We start from the raw sequence: 15,211 nt of genomic DNA on the forward strand, positions 1-15,211 counted from the left end.
ACAGAGTTGAACATTCCTTTTGACAGAGAAATTTTGAAACACTCTTTTTATCGAATGCGCAAGTGGATATTTGGACCGCTTCTAGGAATTCGTTGGAAACGGGACACCCTCACACCAAAACAAGACAGAAGCGTTCTCACAGGCTTCTGTGTGATGTGAGCATTCAGCTCACAGAGCTGAACCTTTCTTTTGTTAGAGCAATTTTGAAACACTCTTTTTCTAGAATCGGCAAGTGGACATTTGGAGGGCTTTGAGGCCTGTGGTGGAAAGGAAATATCTTCACATCAAAACTAGACAGAAGCATTCTCTGAATCTTCTTTGTGCTGTGTGCATTCAACTCAAAGAGTTGAACACTCCTTTGAAGAGAGACATTTTGAAACACTCTTTTTGTAGAATCTGTAAGGGGAAATTTGCACCGCTTGTAGGAATTCGTTGGAAACGGGACAAACTCACACGAAAACTAGACAGAAGCATTCTCACAAACTTCTCTGTGAGAAGTGAATTCAACCCACAGAGTTTAACGTTTCTTTTCATGGAGCAGTTTGGAAACACACTTTTTGCAGTATATGCAAGTGGTCATTCGGAATGCTGTGAGGCCTGTGTTTGAAAAGGCAATATCTTCACATATAACCTAGAAAGAATCATTATCAGAAACTACTTTTTGTTGGTTGCATTCAACTCACACAGGGGAATATTCCTTTTGTTAGAGCAGCCATGAAACACTGTTTTTTTATAATCTGCAATTGGACATTTGGAGAGCTCTGAGGCCTCAGGTGGGAAGGGAAATTTCTTCACAAAACACCTTGAGAGAAGCATTCTCAGAAACCGCTTTGTGATGTGTGCATTCAACTCACAGTGTTGAACATTCCTTTGCTTAGAGCAGTTTTGAAACACTCTTTTTGTAGAATCTGCATGTGGATATTTGGACCACTTATAGGCACTTGCTGGAAACGGGATATCCTCACACAAAAGCGAGACAGAAGCATTCTCACAAACTCCTTTCTGATGTGTGCTCTCAACTCAGAGATGTGAACCTGACTTTTCATAGAGCAGTTTGGAAACACTCTTTTTCTAGGATCTGCAAGTGGACATTTGGAGCCCTTTGAGGCCTGTGCTGGAAAGGCAATATCTTCACATAACAAGTAGACAGAAACATTCTCTGAAACTTCTTGTTTTGTGTGCATTCAACTCACAGAGTTGAACATTCCTTTTGACAGAGAAATTTTGAAACACTCTTTTTATAGAATGCGCAAGGGGATATTTGGACCGCTGATAGGAATTTGCTGGAAACGGGATGTCCTCACACCAAAACGAGATAGAAGCATTCTCACAAACTACTTTGTGATGTGTGCTCTCAACTCAGAGATGTGAACCTGACTATTGATAGAGCAGTTTGGAAACACTCTTTTTCTAGGATCTGCAAGTGGACATTTGGAGCGCTTTCAGGCCTGTGCTGGAAAGGAAATATCTTCACATAACAAGTAGACAGAAGCATTCTCTGAAACTTCTTTGTGGTGTGTGCATTCAACTCCCAGAGTTGAACATTCCTCTTGACAGAGAAGTTTTGAAACACTCTTTCTATAGAATGTGCAAGTGGATATTTGGACCGCTTCTAGGAATTCGTTGGAAACGGGACACCCTCACACAAAAACAAGACAGAAGCGTTCTCACAAGCTTCTGTGTGATGTGAGCATTCAGCTCACAGTGCTGAACCTTTCTTTTGATAGAGCAATTTTGAAACACTCTTTTTCTGGAATCGGCAAGTGGACATTTGAGCACTTTGAGGCCTGCGGTGGAAAGGAAATATCTTCACATCAAAACTAGACAGAAGCATTCTCTGAATCTTCTTTGTGGTGTGTGCATTCAACTCCCAGAGTTGAACACTCCTCTTAACAGAGACATTTTGAAACACTCTTTTTGTAGGATCTGCATGTGGAAATTTGGACCGCTTCCAAGAATTCATTGGAAAGGGACAAACTCACACGAAAACTAGACAAAAGCATTCTCACAAACTTCTCTGTGAGAAGTGAATTCAACCCACATAGTTTAACGTTTCTTTCCATGGAGCAGTTTGGAAACACACATTGTGCAGTATATGCAAGGGGTCTTTCGGAAAGCTATGAGGCCTGTGTTCCAAAAGTCTATATCTTCGCATATAACCTAGAAAGAAGCATTCTCAGAAACCACATTGTGTTGGTTGCCTTCAACTCACAGAGGGGAATATTCCTTTTGTTAGAGCAGCCATGAAACACTGTTTCTGTATAATCTGCAATTGGATATTTGCAGATCTCTGAGGCCTCTGGTGGGAAGGAAAATTTCTTCTCAAAACACCTATAGAGAAACATTCTCAGAAACCACTTTGTGATATGTGCATTCAACTCACAGAGTTGAACATTCCTTTTGTTAGAGCAGTTTTGAAGGACTCTTTTTGTAGAATCTGCATGTGGATATTTGGACCACTTATAGGAATTTGCTGGAAACGGGATATCCTCACACAAAAACGAGACAGAAGCATTCTCACAAACTCCCTTGTGATGTGTGCTCTCAACTCAGAGATGTGAAACTGACTATTGATAGAGCAGTTTGGAAACACTCTTTTTCTAGGATCTGCAAGTGGACATTTGGAGCGCTTTGAGGCCTGTGCTGGAAAGGAAATATCTTCACATCAAAACTAGCCAGAAGCATTCTCTGAAACTTCTTTGTGGTGTGTGCATTCAACTCACAGAGTTCAACACTCCTTTTAACAGAGACATTTTGAAACTCTCTTTTTGTGGAATCTGCAAGAGGAAATTTGGACCGCTTGTAGGAATTCGTTGGAAACGGGACAAACTCACACGAAAACGAGACAGAAGCATTCTCCCAAACTTCTCCGTGAGAAGTGAATTCAACCCACAGAGTTTAACGTTTCTTTTCATGGAGCAGTTTGGAAACACACTTTGTGCAGTATATGCAAGGGGTCATTGGGAAAGCTATGAGGCCTGTGTTCCAAACGTCTATATCTTCACATATAACCTAGAAAGAAGCATTCTCAGAAACTACATTGTGTTGGTTGCATTCAACTCACAGAGGGGAATATTCCTTTTGTTAGAGCAGTCCTGAAACACTGTTTTTTTATAATCTACAATTGGATATTTGCAGACCTCTCAGGCCTGTGGTGGGAAGGGAAATTTCTTCTCAAAACACCTATAGAGAAACATTCTCAGAAACCATTTTGTGATATGTGCATTCAACTCACAGAGTTGAACATTCCTTTTGTTGGAGCAGTTTTGAAACACTCTTTTTGTAGAATCTGCATGTGGATATTTGGACCACTTATAGGAATTTGCTGGAAACGGGATATCCTCACACAAAAGCGAGACAGAAGCATTCTCACAAACTCCTTTCTGATGTGTGCTCTCGACTCAGAGATGTGAACCTGACTTTTCATAGAGCAGTTTGGAAACACTCTTTTTCTAGGATCTGCAAGTGGACATTTGGAGCCCTTTGAGGCCTGTGCTGGAAAGGCAATATCTTCACGTAACAAGTAGACAGAAACATTCTCTGAAAGTTCTTGTTTTGTGTGCATTCAACTCACAGAGTTGAACATTCCTTTTGACAGAGAAATTTTGAAACACTCTTTTTATCGAATGCGCAAGTGGATATTTGGACCGCTTCTAGGAATTCGTTGGAAACGGGACACCCTCACACCAAAACAAGACAGAAGCGTTCTCACAGGCTTCTGTGTGATGTGAGCATTCAGCTCACAGAGCTGAACCTTTCTTTTGTTAGAGCAATTTTGAAACACTCTTTTTCTAGAATCGGCAAGTGGACATTTGGAGGGCTTTGAGGCCTGTGGTGGAAAGGAAATATCTTCACATCAAAACTAGACAGAAGCATTCTCTGAATCTTCTTTGTGCTGTGTGCATTCAACTCAAAGAGTTGAACACTCCTTTGAAGAGAGACATTTTGAAACACTCTTTTTGTAGAATCTGTAAGGGGAAATTTGCACCGCTTGTAGGAATTCGTTGGAAACGGGACAAACTCACACGAAAACTAGACAGAAGCATTCTCACAAACTTCTCTGTGAGAAGTGAATTCAACCCACAGAGTTTAACGTTTCTTTTCATGGAGCAGTTTGGAAACACACTTTTTGCAGTATATGCAAGTGGTCATTCGGAATGCTATGAGGCCTGTGTTTGAAAAGGCAATATCTTCACATATAACCTAGAAAGAATCATTATCAGAAACTACTTTTTGTTGGTTGCATTCAACTCACACAGGGGAATATTCCTTTTGATAGAGCAGCCATGAAACACTGTTTTTTTATAATCTGCAATTGGACATTTGGAGAGCTCTGAGGCCTCAGGTGGGAAGGGAAATTTCTTCACAAAACACCTTGAGAGAAGCATTCTCAGAAACCGCTTTGTGATGTGTGCATTCAACTCACAGTGTTGAACATTCCTTTGTTTAGAGCAGTTTTGAAACACTCTTTTTGTAGAATCTGCATGTGGATATTTGGACCACTTATAGGCACTTGCTGGAAACGGGATATCCTCACACAAAAGCGAGACAGAAGCATTCTCACAAACTCCTTTCTGATGTGTGCTCTCAACTCAGAGATGTGAACCTGACTTTTCATAGAGCAGTTTGGAAACACTCTTTTTCTAGGATCTGCAAGTGGACATTTGGAGCCCTTTGAGGCCTGTGCTGGAAAGGCAATATCTTCACATAACAAGTAGACAGAAACATTCTCTGAAACTTCTTGTTTTGTGTGCATTCAACTCACAGAGTTGAACATTCCTTTTGACAGAGAAATTTTGAAACACTCTTTTTATAGAATGCGCAAGGGGATATTTGGACCGCTGATAGGAATTTGCTGGAAACGGGATGTCCTCACACCAAAACGAGATAGAAGCATTCTCACAAACTACTTTGTGATGTGTGCTCTCAACTCAGAGATGTGAACCTGACTATTGATAGAGCAGTTTGGAAACACTCTTTTTCTAGGATCTGCAAGTGGACATTTGGAGCGCTTTCAGGCCTGTGCTGGAAAGGAAATATCTTCACATAACAAGTAGACAGAAGCATTCTCTGAAACTTCTTTGTGGTGTGTGCATTCAACTCCCAGAGTTGAACATTCCTCTTGACAGAGAAGTTTTGAAACACTCTTTTTATAGAATGTGCAAGTGGATATTTGGACCGCTTCTAGGAATTCGTTGGAAACGGGACACCCTCACACAAAAACAAGACAGAAGCGTTCTCACAAGCTTCTGTGTGATGTGAGCATTCAGCTCACAGTGCTGAACCTTTCTTTTGATAGAGCAATTTTGAAACACTCTTTTTCTGGAATCGGCAAGTGGACATTTGAGCGCTTTGAGGCCTGCGGTGGAAAGGAAATATCTTCACATCAAAACTAGACAGAAGCATTCTCTGAATCTTCTTTGTGGTGTGTGCATTCAACTCACAGAGTTGAACACTCCTCTTAACAGAGACATTTTGAAACACTCTTTTTGTAGGATCTGCAAGTGGAAATTTGGACCGCTTCCAAGAATTCATTGGAAAGGGACAAACTCACACGAAAACTAGACAAAAGCATTCTCACAAACTTCTCTGTGAGAAGTGAATTCAACCCACATAGTTTAACGTTTCTTTCCATGGAGCAGTTTGGAAACACACATTGTGCACTATATGCAAGGGGTCATTCGGAAAGCTATGAGGCCTGTGTTCCAAAAGTCTATATCTTCACATATAACCTAGAAAGAAGCATTCTCAGAAACCACATTGTGTTGGTTGCCTTCAACTCACAGAGGGGAATATTCCTTTTGTTAGAGCAGCCATGAAACACTGTTTCTGTATAATCTGCAATTGGATATTTGCAGATCTCTGAGGCCTCTGGTGGGAAGGAAAATTTCTTCTCAAAACACCTATAGAGAAACATTCTCAGAAACCACTTTGTGATATGTGCATTCAACTCACAGAGTTGAACATTCCTTTTGTTAGAGCAGTTTTGAAGGACTCTTTTTGTAGAATCTGCATGTGGATATTTGGACCACTTATAGGAATTTGCTGGAAACGGGATATCCTCACACAAAAACGAGACAGAAGCATTCTCACAAACTCCCTTGTGATGTGTGCTCTCAACTCAGAGATGTGAAACTGACTATTGATAGAGCAGTTTGGAAACACTCTTTTTCTAGGATCTGCAAGTGGACATTTGGAGCGCTTTGAGGCCTGTGCTGGAAAGGAAATATCTTCACATCAAAACTAGCCAGAAGCATTCTCTGAAACTTCTTTGTGGTGTGTGCATTCAACTCACAGAGTTCAACACTCCTTTTAACAGAGACATTTTGAAACTCTCTTTTTGTGGAATCTGCAAGAGGAAATTTGGACCGCTTGTAGGAATTCGTTGGAAACGGGACAAACTCACACGAAAACGAGACAGAAGCATTCTCCCAAACTTCTCCGTGAGAAGTGAATTCAACCCACAGAGTTTAACGTTTCTTTTCATGGAGCAGTTTGGAAACACACTTTGTGCAGTATATGCAAGGGGTCATTGGGAAAGCTATGAGGCCTGTGTTCCAAACGTCTATATCTTCACATATAACCTAGAAAGAAGCATTCTCAGAAACTACATTGTGTTGGTTGCATTCAACTCACAGAGGGGAATATTCCTTTTGTTAGAGCAGTCCTGAAACACTGTTTTTTTATAATCTACAATTGGATATTTGCAGACCTCTCAGGCCTGTGGTGGGAAGGGAAATTTCTTCTCAAAACACCTATAGAGAAACATTCTCAGAAACCATTTTGTGATATGTGCATTCAACTCACAGAGTTGAACATTCCTTTTGTTGGAGCAGTTTTGAAACACTCTTTTTGTAGAATCTGCATGTGGATATTTGGACCACTTATAGGAATTTGCTGGAAACGGGATATCCTCACACAAAAGCGAGACAGAAGCATTCTCACAAACTCCTTTCTGATGTGTGCTCTCGACTCAGAGATGTGAACCTGACTTTTCATAGAGCAGTTTGGAAACACTCTTTTTCTAGGATCTGCAAGTGGACATTTGGAGCCCTTTGAGGCCTGTGCTGGAAAGGCAATATCTTCACGTAACAAGTAGACAGAAACATTCTCTGAAAGTTCTTGTTTTGTGTGCATTCAACTCACAGAGTTGAACATTCCTTTTGACAGAGAAATTTTGAAACACTCTTTTTATCGAATGCGCAAGTGGATATTTGGACCGCTTCTAGGAATTCGTTGGAAACGGGACACCCTCACACCAAAACAAGACAGAAGCGTTCTCACAGGCTTCTGTGTGATGTGAGCATTCAGCTCACAGAGCTGAACCTTTCTTTTGTTAGAGCAATTTTGAAACACTCTTTTTCTAGAATCGGCAAGTGGACATTTGGAGGGCTTTGAGGCCTGTGGTGGAAAGGAAATATCTTCACATCAAAACTAGACAGAAGCATTCTCTGAATCTTCTTTGTGCTGTGTGCATTCAACTCAAAGAGTTGAACACTCCTTTGAAGAGAGACATTTTGAAACACTCTTTTTGTAGAATCTGTAAGGGGAAATTTGCACCGCTTGTAGGAATTCGTTGGAAACGGGACAAACTCACACGAAAACTAGACAGAAGCATTCTCACAAACTTCTCTGTGAGAAGTGAATTCAACCCACAGAGTTTAACGTTTCTTTTCATGGAGCAGTTTGGAAACACACTTTTTGCAGTATATGCAAGTGGTCATTCGGAATGCTATGAGGCCTGTGTTTGAAAAGGCAATATCTTCACATATAACCTAGAAAGAATCATTATCAGAAACTACTTTTTGTTGGTTGCATTCAACTCACACAGGGGAATATTCCTTTTGTTAGAGCAGCCATGAAACACTGTTTTTTTATAATCTGCAATTGGACATTTGGAGAGCTCTGAGGCCTCAGGTGGGAAGGGAAATTTCTTCACAAAACACCTTGAGAGAAGCATTCTCAGAAACCGCTTTGTGATGTGTGCATTCAACTCACAGTGTTGAACATTCCTTTGCTTAGAGCAGTTTTGAAACACTCTTTTTGTAGAATCTGCATGTGGATATTTGGACCACTTATAGGCACTTGCTGGAAACGGGATATCCTCACACAAAAGCGAGACAGAAGCATTCTCACAAACTCCTTTCTGATGTGTGCTCTCAACTCAGAGATGTGAACCTGACTTTTCATAGAGCAGTTTGGAAACACTCTTTTTCTAGGATCTGCAAGTGGACATTTGGAGCCCTTTGAGGCCTGTGCTGGAAAGGCAATATCTTCACAGAACAAGTAGACAGAAACATTCTCTGAAACTTCTTGTTTTGTGTGCATTCAACTCACAGAGTTGAACATTCCTTTTGACAGAGAAATTTTGAAACACTCTTTTTATAGAATGCGCAAGGGGATATTTGGACCGCTGATAGGAATTTGCTGGAAACGGGATGTCCTCACACCAAAACGAGATAGAAGCATTCTCACAAACTACTTTGTGATGTGTGCTCTCAACTCAGAGATGTGAACCTGACTATTGATAGAGCAGTTTGGAAACACTCTTTTTCTAGGATCTGCAAGTGGACATTTGGAGCGCTTTCAGGCCTGTGCTGGAAAGGAAATATCTTCACATAACAAGTAGACAGAAGCATTCTCTGAAACTTCTTTGTGGTGTGTGCATTCAACTCCCAGAGTTGAACATTCCTCTTGACAGAGAAGTTTTGAAACACTCTTTTTATAGAATGTGCAAGTGGATATTTGGACCGCTTCTAGGAATTCGTTGGAAAAGGGACACCCTCACACAAAAACAAGACAGAAGCGTTCTCACAAGCTTCTGTGTGATGTGAGCATTCAGCTCACAGTGCTGAACCTTTCTTTTGATAGAGCAATTTTGAAACACTCTTTTTCTGGAATCGGCAAGTGGACATTTGAGCGCTTTGAGGCCTGCGGTGGAAAGGAAATATCTTCACATCAAAACTAGACAGAAGCATTCTCTGAATCTTCTTTGTGGTGTGTGCATTCAACTCACAGAGTTGAACACTCCTCTTAACAGAGACATTTTGAAACACTCTTTTTGTAGGATCTGCAAGTGGAAATTTGGACCGCTTCCAAGAATTCATTGGAAAGGGACAAACTCACACGAAAACTAGACAAAAGCATTCTCACAAACTTCTCTGTGAGAAGTGAATTCAACCCACATAGTTTAACGTTTCTTTCCATGGAGCAGTTTGGAAACACACATTGTGCAGTATATGCAAGGGGTCATTCGGAAAGCTATGAGGCCTGTGTTCCAAAAGTCTATATCTTCACATATAACCTAGAAAGAAGCATTCTCAGAAACCACATTGTGTTGGTTGCCTTCAACTCACAGAGGGGAATATTCCTTTTGTTAGAGCAGCCATGAAACACTGTTTCTGTATAATCTGCAATTGGATATTTGCAGATCTCTGAGGCCTCTGGTGGGAAGGAAAATTTCTTCTCAAAACACCTATAGAGAAACATTCTCAGAAACCACTTTGTGATATGTGCATTCAACTCACAGAGTTGAACATTCCTTTTGTTAGAGCAGTTTTGAAGGACTCTTTTTGTAGAATCTGCATGTGGATATTTGGACCACTTATAGGAATTTGCTGGAAACGGGATATCCTCACACAAAAACGAGACAGAAGCATTCTCACAAACTCCCTTGTGATGTGTGCTCTCAACTCAGAGATGTGAAACTGACTATTGATAGAGCAGTTTGGAAACACTCTTTTTCTAGGATCTGCAAGTGGACATTTGGAGCACTTTGAGGCCTGTGCTGGAAAGGAAATATCTTCACATCAAAACTAGCCAGAAGCATTCTCTGAAACTTCTTTGTGGTGTGTGCATTCAACTCACAGAGTTCAACACTCCTTTTAACAGAGACATTTTGAAACTCTCTTTTTGTGGAATCTGCAAGAGGAAATTTGGACCGCTTGTAGGAATTCGTTGGAAACGGGACAAACTCACACGAAAACGAGACAGAAGCATTCTCCCAAACTTCTCCGTGAGAAGTGAATTCAACCCACAGAGTTTAACGTTTCTTTTCATGGAGCAGTTTGGAAACACACTTTGTGCAGTATATGCAAGGGGTCATTGGGAAAGCTATGAGGCCTGTGTTCCAAACGTCTATATCTTCACATATAACCTAGAAAGAAGCATTCTCAGAAACTACATTGTGTTGGTTGCATTCAACTCACAGAGGGGAATATTCCTTTTGTTAGAGCAGTCCTGAAACACTGTTTTTTTATAATCTACAATTGGATATTTGCAGACCTCTCAGGCCTGTGGTGGGAAGGGAAATTTCTTCTCAAAACACCTATAGAGAAACATTCTCAGAAACCATTTTGTGATATGTGCATTCAACTCACAGAGTTGAACATTCCTTTTGTTGGAGCAGTTTTGAAACACTCTTTTTGTAGAATCTGCATGTGGATATTTGGACCACTTATAGGAATTTGCTGGAAACGGGATATCCTCACACAAAAGCGAGACAGAAGCATTCTCACAAACTCCTTTCTGATGTGTGCTCTCGACTCAGAGATGTGAACCTGACTTTTCATAGAGCAGTTTGGAAACACTCTTTTTCTAGGATCTGCAAGTGGACATTTGGAGCCCTTTGAGGCCTGTGCTGGAAAGGCAATATCTTCACGTAACAAGTAGACAGAAACATTCTCTGAAAGTTCTTGTTTTGTGTGCATTCAACTCACAGAGTTGAACATTCCTTTTGACAGAGAAATTTTGAAACACTCTTTTTATCGAATGCGCAAGTGGATATTTGGACCGCTTCTAGGAATTCGTTGGAAACGGGACACCCTCACACCAAAACAAGACAGAAGCGTTCTCACAGGCTTCTGTGTGATGTGAGCATTCAGCTCACAGAGCTGAACCTTTCTTTTGTTAGAGCAATTTTGAAACACTCTTTTTCTAGAATCGGCAAGTGGACATTTGGAGGGCTTTGAGGCCTGTGGTGGAAAGGAAATATCTTCACATCAAAACTAGACAGAAGCATTCTCTGAATCTTCTTTGTGCTGTGTGCATTCAACTCAAAGAGTTGAACACTCCTTTGAAGAGAGACATTTTGAAACACTCTTTTTGTAGAATCTGTAAGGGGAAATTTGCACCGCTTGTAGGAATTCGTTGGAAACGGGACAAACTCACACCAAAACTAGACAGAAGCATTCTCACAAACTTCTCTGTGAGAAGTGAATTCAACCCACAGAGTTTAACGTTTCTTTTCATGGAGCAGTTTGGAAACACACTTTTTGCAGTATATGCAAGTGGTCATTCGGAATGCTGTGAGGCCTGTGTTTGAAAAGGCAATATCTTCACATATAACCTAGAAAGAATCATTATCAGAAACTACTTTTTGTTGGTTGCATTCAACTCACACAGGGGAATATTCCTTTTGTTAGAGCAGCCATGAAACACTGTTTTTTTATAATCTGCAATTGGACATTTGGAGAGCTCTGAGGCCTCAGGTGGGAAGGGAAATTTCTTCACAAAACACCTTGAGAGAAGCATTCTCAGAAACCGCTTTGTGATGTGTGCATTCAACTCACAGTGTTGAACATTCCTTTGCTTAGAGCAGTTTTGAAACACTCTTTTTGTAGAATCTGCATGTGGATATTTGGACCACTTATAGGCACTTGCTGGAAACGGGATATCCTCACACAAAAGCGAGACAGAAGCATTCTCACAAACTCCTTTCTGATGTGTGCTCTCAACTCAGAGATGTGAACCTGACTTTTCATAGAGCAGTTTGGAAACACTCTTTTTCTAGGATCTGCAAGTGGACATTTGGAGCCCTTTGAGGCCTGTGCTGGAAAGGCAATATCTTCACATAACAAGTAGACAGAAACATTCTCTGAAACTTCTTGTTTTGTGTGCATTCAACTCACAGAGTTGAACATTCCTTTTGACAGAGAAATTTTGAAACACTCTTTTTATAGAATGCGCAAGGGGATATTTGGACCGCTGATAGGAATTTGCTGGAAACGGGATGTCCTCACACCAAAACGAGATAGAAGCATTCTCACAAACTACTTTGTGATGTGTGCTCTCAACTCAGAGATGTGAACCTGACTATTGATAGAGCAGTTTGGAAACACTCTTTTTCTAGGATCTGCAAGTGGACATTTGGAGCGCTTTCAGGCCTGTGCTGGAAAGGAAATATCTTCACATAACAAGTAGACAGAAGCATTCTCTGAAACTTCTTTGTGGTGTGTGCATTCAACTCCCAGAGTTGAACATTCCTCTTGACAGAGAAGTTTTGAAACACTCTTTTTATAGAATGTGCAAGTGGATATTTGGACCGCTTCTAGGAATTCGTTGGAAACGGGACACCCTCACACAAAAACAAGACAGAAGCGTTCTCACAAGCTTCTGTGTGATGTGAGCATTCAGCTCACAGTGCTGAACCTTTCTTTTGATAGAGCAATTTTGAAACACTCTTTTTCTGGAATCGGCAAGTGGACATTTGAGCGCTTTGAGGCCTGCGGTGGAAAGGAAATATCTTCACATCAAAACTAGACAGAAGCATTCTCTGAATCTTCTTTGTGGTGTGTGCATTCAACTCACAGAGTTGAACACTCCTCTTAACAGAGACATTTTGAAACACTCTTTTTGTAGGATCTGCAAGTGGAAATTTGGACCGCTTCCAAGAATTCATTGGAAAGGGACAAACTCACACGAAAACTAGACAAAAGCATTCTCACAAACTTCTCTGTGAGAAGTGAATTCAACCCACATAGTTTAACGTTTCTTTCCATGGAGCAGTTTGGAAACACACATTGTGCACTATATGCAAGGGGTCATTCGGAAAGCTATGAGGCCTGTGTTCCAAAAGTCTATATCTTCACATATAACCTAGAAAGAAGCATTCTCAGAAACCACATTGTGTTGGTTGCCTTCAACTCACAGAGGGGAATATTCCTTTTGTTAGAGCAGCCATGAAACACTGTTTCTGTATAATCTGCAATTGGATATTTGCAGATCTCTGAGGCCTCTGGTGGGAAGGAAAATTTCTTCTCAAAACACCTATAGAGAAACATTCTCAGAAACCACTTTGTGATATGTGCATTCAACTCACAGAGTTGAACATTCCTTTTGTTAGAGCAGTTTTGAAGGACTCTTTTTGTAGAATCTGCATGTGGATATTTGGACCACTTATAGGAATTTGCTGGAAACGGGATATCCTCACACAAAAACGAGACAGAAGCATTCTCACAAACTCCCTTGTGATGTGTGCTCTCAACTCAGAGATGTGAAACTGACTATTGATAGAGCAGTTTGGAAACACTCTTTTTCTAGGATCTGCAAGTGGACATTTGGAGCGCTTTGAGGCCTGTGCTGGAAAGGAAATATCTTCACATCAAAACTAGCCAGAAGCATTCTCTGAAACTTCTTTGTGGTGTGTGCATTCAACTCACAGAGTTCAACACTCCTTTTAACAGAGACATTTTGAAACTCTCTTTTTGTGGAATCTGCAAGAGGAAATTTGGACCGCTTGTAGGAATTCGTTGGAAACGGGACAAACTCACACGAAAACGAGACAGAAGCATTCTCCCAAACTTCTCCGTGAGAAGTGAATTCAACCCACAGAGTTTAACGTTTCTTTTCATGGAGCAGTTTGGAAACACACTTTGTGCAGTATATGCAAGGGGTCATTGGGAAAGCTATGAGGCCTGTGTTCCAAACGTCTATATCTTCACATATAACCTAGAAAGAAGCATTCTCAGAAACTACATTGTGTTGGTTGCATTCAACTCACAGAGGGGAATATTCCTTTTGTTAGAGCAGTCCTGAAACACTGTTTTTTTATAATCTACAATTGGATATTTGCAGACCTCTCAGGCCTGTGGTGGGAAGGGAAATTTCTTCTCAAAACACCTATAGAGAAACATTCTCAGAAACCATTTTGTGATATGTGCATTCAACTCACAGAGTTGAACATTCCTTTTGTTGGAGCAGTTTTGAAACACTCTTTTTGTAGAATCTGCATGTGGATATTTGGACCACTTATAGGAATTTGCTGGAAACGGGATATCCTCACACAAAAGCGAGACAGAAGCATTCTCACAAACTCCTTTCTGATGTGTGCTCTCGACTCAGAGATGTGAACCTGACTTTTCATAGAGCAGTTTGGAAACACTCTTTTTCTAGGATCTGCAAGTGGACATTTGGAGCCCTTTGAGGCCTGTGCTGGAAAGGCAATATCTTCACGTAACAAGTAGACAGAAACATTCTCTGAAAGTTCTTGTTTTGTGTGCATTCAACTCACAGAGTTGAACATTCCTTTTGACAGAGAAATTTTGAAACACTCTTTTTATCGAATGCGCAAGTGGATATTTGGACCGCTTCTAGGAATTCGTTGGAAACGGGACACCCTCACACCAAAACAAGACAGAAGCGTTCTCACAGGCTTCTGTGTGATGTGAGCATTCAGCTCACAGAGCTGAACCTTTCTTTTGTTAGAGCAATTTTGAAACACTCTTTTTCTAGAATCGGCAAGTGGACATTTGGAGGGCTTTGAGGCCTGTGGTGGAAAGGAAATATCTTCACATCAAAACTAGACAGAAGCATTCTCTGAATCTTCTTTGTGCTGTGTGCATTCAACTCAAAGAGTTGAACACTCCTTTGAAGAGAGACATTTTGAAACACTCTTTTTGTAGAATCTGTAAGGGGAAATTTGCACCGCTTGTAGGAATTCGTTGGAAACGGGACAAACTCACACGAAAACTAGACAGAAGCATTCTCACAAACTTCTCTGTGAGAAGTGAATTCAACCCACAGAGTTTAACGTTTCTTTTCATGGAGCAGTTTGGAAACACACTTTTTGCAGTATATGCAAGTGGTCATTCGGAATGCTATGAGGCCTGTGTTTGAAAAGGCAATATCTTCACATATAACCTAGAAAGAATCATTATCAGAAACTACTTTTTGTTGGTTGCATTCAACTCACACAGGGGAATATTCCTTTTGTTAGAGCAGCCATGAAACACTGTTTTTTTATAATCTGCAATTGGACATTTGGAGAGCTCTGAGGCCTCAGGTGGGAAGGGAAATTTCTTCACAAAACACCTTGAGAGAAGCATTCTCAGAAACCGCTTTGTGATGTGTGCATTCAACTCACAGTGTTGAACATTCCTTTGCTTAGAGCAGTTTTGAAACACTCTTTTTGTAGAATCTGCATGTGGATATT

Source organism: Pongo abelii, chromosome 19, assembly GCF_028885655.2.
Source record: "Pongo abelii isolate AG06213 chromosome 19, NHGRI_mPonAbe1-v2.0_pri, whole genome shotgun sequence".
Classification (NCBI taxonomy): Eukaryota; Metazoa; Chordata; class Mammalia; order Primates; family Hominidae; genus Pongo; species Pongo abelii.